This window comes from Chenopodium album, chromosome 27 (assembly GCF_948465745.1).
Source record: "Chenopodium album chromosome 27, dcCheAlbu1.1, whole genome shotgun sequence".
NCBI classification, from domain to species: domain Eukaryota; kingdom Viridiplantae; phylum Streptophyta; class Magnoliopsida; order Caryophyllales; family Amaranthaceae; genus Chenopodium; species Chenopodium album.
In genome coordinates, this window is record NC_137860.1 from 10,280,770 (window position 1) to 10,284,656 (window position 3,887).

At 43.1% G+C, this 3,887-nt stretch overlaps 1 non-coding gene across 1 annotated transcript; it reads left to right on the forward strand.

Annotated features, from left to right (window-relative positions):
• Nucleotides 1-272: 272 nt before the first annotated feature.
• On the forward strand, nt 273-378 carry LOC145621712 (small nucleolar RNA R71). Its single transcript, XR_014108521.1, has one exon. It is a non-coding gene; the product is annotated as a small nucleolar RNA R71 (small nucleolar RNA).
• The last annotated feature ends 3,509 nt before the right edge of the window (nt 379-3,887 follow it).

Consider the following 3,887-nt stretch of genomic DNA (forward strand, 5'->3'; position numbering starts at 1 on the left):
TCATTTCGTCCATTTGCTTGGCCATCTTGGAGATTTGGGAAGAAAGGTTGTTGATTGCGTTGGCTTGTTCCAATGCATAGACACCTTTGCTAGAAGTGGCCTCCCTTTCTCCTTCGTACCAATCATCATAATGCTTTGTGGCCTCCTCTATGATGCATTCCACTTCATCCTCTCCCTTGTTCATGATTGGACCGCCGGCGGCGGCATCTAGGCTTGTTCTCCCTTGAGGTGAGAGACCTCCATAGAAAGTGTGGATGAGTTGATACTTGGGTATCCCATGATGTGGGCATTGACGTTGAAGCTCCTTGTACCGGTCCCATGCCGCACTTAGAGTCTCACCACTCTTTTGGCGAAAACCTTGAATTAAAGATCGAGCCTCGGCGGTCTTCCTATGGTTATAAACTCTCCTCAAGAATGCCGTAGTCACTTGGTCCCAAGTTGTGAGAGAATTAGGGGGCACCTCCTTCTATAGCCATTCTAGACCTCTCCCAATTAAAGAAAATGGAAACATCTTGAGGCGGATATACTCTTGAGTCACTCGATTGGTTTTGATCGTGTCACAATACTTCTCAAATTCTTTCAAATGCTCATGAGGGCTCTTAAATTTTCCACCCGAGAATTGTTTCCTCTCTATAAGCAATCAAATTGGGCTTGATTTCGAAATTGTTGGCTTGAGTGGTAGGGGTTAGGATCCCACTTTGGGCTCTAAAGGCTTCGGGAGCCCCAAGACAACTCAAAGGTGTATTCTCTCCCATTTTAGAACCTTCTTCACTTTCGGACTTAAAGATTGAAAAGGGGTTAATTTCCGGACTTGATGGCGAATTAGGGCTATCTAAGTCTTCACTTGACGGTGAAGATGGTGGAGTATCTTCCAATTCTCTTACTCCTTCTTTCGTTGGGGTGTGAGAATTTCTACTCCTCGCTCTCGCTTCTCTTCGAAGTAAAGACAAAGATCTTTCTAGCTCCGGATCAATGGGAATCAAAGACCTTGAGCGAGTTCGTCCTCTGTTCATACAAACAAAGCTGAGGAGAACGTAAGCACTGACAGGTAACAAGAAGTAACAAATACTAACAAACAAGGAATGAGATAGTCTCAAATAAAGTAATGAAAAAGCAATGGAAGCCGTCTCCCCGGCAACGGCGCCAATTTGACAAGGGATTAAACGTGTCGTCAAAAGTCTATCCCTAGGTCAAATATAATTTATACACCTAAACAAACCAAATACAAGTATAAGGCAAGTATAGGGGTCGAACCACAAGGAGACATGCATAAACACCACATTCACTACTTAATACTTAAGCTACCTCGGAACGAGAAGTGTGAAAAGCTAAGAAATTAAACTAGAGATTAAGAATGATTAAAAATCAATATAACTAAGCACCAAGGGAAGTAGGTAGATGTAGTTGCCAATTGATCATGCAATAACACGGAAGCAAAGCAACGGTAAACTAAGCATGCAAGAATATCGAATTAAAGCTGAATCTAACCGCCTTCCGGGGTTAATCAAATTCTCCTAACATAGCCTCCATGTTTCCACACTAGAACCATATATTAGAAGGTGCAATCAAAGAACTATCGATAACAATGAACCTTAACTAAGTCAACTTCCGTTTCTTGTTAGCAAAGATTCACCTTTAATCAACTAACAATGTGCACTTGCAAGAAGATTAAAGAATATCAAACATACAAAGACTTTAATCACCATTAACAAAACCCCAACATCATAAGCATGAATCAATAAACAACTACACCATCCCCACACCCTTGGCTAGGTGACTACTCACAAATCATATTGAAAACAATATCAATCATCAAATCAATAAGCATCAACATGATCAATAAGCAATGAAGGAAAAATCAAAATAAGCAAATAAAACTAAATACAAAAGTAAAGAAAGAGAGTAAGAGATTGCTCATTAATTGAAGATGAAGATTTACAAAGATTCAATCAAGCTCCTTCTTCGATATCCAAGTTCATCAATGGAAATCCACACTTTCTCTCTCTACTAATGAAGTTTGTCTCACTAGATTAGGGTTAAATTGTTTCTAAGTAATGATAGATCATAATACAAACTTGAATAGGAGGCTATATATATGAAGCATAAAAGACGGAAATATTAAGCCTTGGAGAGCCCTCTAGCTTGCAGCCGCGCCCTCTACATCCTGGGTTACGGGGGTGTTAAACCCAGAGAGTCGCGCCCGCGGCATGGGAACCCGCGCCCGCGGCTCAAAGGAGATGGCATCTCCTTCCAATGAGAGGCCGCGGCACAGCAACAGGTGTCAAGTCAGCTCGAATAGCCGCGCCCGCGGCTTCTGGAGCCGCGCCTGCGGCTTAGGGAGGAGAGCCCTCTCCTAAGGCGCGGCGCGGCATCTACTGAAAGATGGTGAGTTTGCCCTGCTCAGGTCCCCGCGCCCGCGGCACCAGGCTCCGCGCCCGCGGCTCTCCTGCTCTGCCTATCTTCCATCTTTTATCAACATCCTCCTCCATCCAAGTCTAGCCAAGCCTTCAATGGTTCATCTGGAAGGGCCGAAGTCCTACAAAACAAAAGAAAAAGCTAGAAGAGACAAGAAAAGGGAACGAAAGAAAGAAAACACGAGAAAAGCAAACAAAGAAAAGGAAAACAACGAGGGAAGGAAAAAGGGTATGACGACTAACAAGTTAATCAAATCATACTAATGATTGCCCTTGGACTAGGTGAAGCACCGAATCAATTTAATTGGCCGTTCGCCTATCATTGTACAAGTAGTCCGTTGAATCTATCGCTCGGACGCCCCCTAGAAATCCTAAGTATTATCTCAACTTAGAGATTCCTTGCTCGGCTGGGCCAAACGCCTAGGTATACCCTTGCCCTATTTGTAAAGGACATTTGCATTATACACAAGTTCGGAATACCTTGCCTCAGTCGTCCGCCTAGAATTGGGCGGACGCATTATTCTCTGAATTAAATCAGTTTTTTTTTTTTTTTTTTTTTTTTTTTTTTTTTTTTTTGTGGCCGAATTTCTATATTGGGAGCAACCTTGCTTCCTTTTCACTTCGGCCATTTAGTAAGAATGATAAGCCGTATTGCTATATTGGAAGCAACTTAGTAAATCATTTCATTCAGCCTTTAATCATAAATACTAATATGCAAATAAATATAAGTAAAACAACAAATAGTTCAACAATGCCTGACTTTTCATTAATTTTGTCAAAAGTACATTGTTGTGGCCGTATGACCTTAATTACAAGGCTCGGTCAGTAGACCTAGCTGTATACACAGCTTTTTGGCTAAGTACTTATAGAAATAAAAACTTAAACATGATATTTCTTCAAATTGTCAGTGTTCCATGTCCGTGGGATCTGACGGCCATCAATTGCCTCAAGGCGATATGTGCCGTCTCGGACTTCTTCCCTGATTCGGTACGGCCCCTCCCAGTTTGGAGTCAACTTGCCGTCCTCATTGGCACGGCCAACAGCTTCCATTTTTCTCAACACTAGATCCCCCATTTTGAGCGGCCGCTTAGACACTCGGCGGTTATATGCCCTTGTCATCCTTAAGCGATAAATTTCATGCCTAAGCGCCGCATTGCCCCTAGCTTCTGGAAGAAAGTCTAGGGCGGTCTTCATGGCCTCCCAATTGGCCGATTCATCATAAAGCATTACCCGCAAAGTGGGCTCGTACATTTCAATTGGGAGTACAGCCTCAGCTCCATAGACCAAAAAGAATGGAGTCTCCCCTGTAGAACTCTTTGCTGTTGTCCGTATGGACCATAACACATTGACCAACTCGTCTGCCCATAGGCCGCCTGCCTTTTCAAGCTTGCGCTTGATCCCATTTGAAATCAACTTGTTATAGGCCTCAACTTGACCATTGGCTTGTGGCCGGCGGACTGAGGCAAAACAATG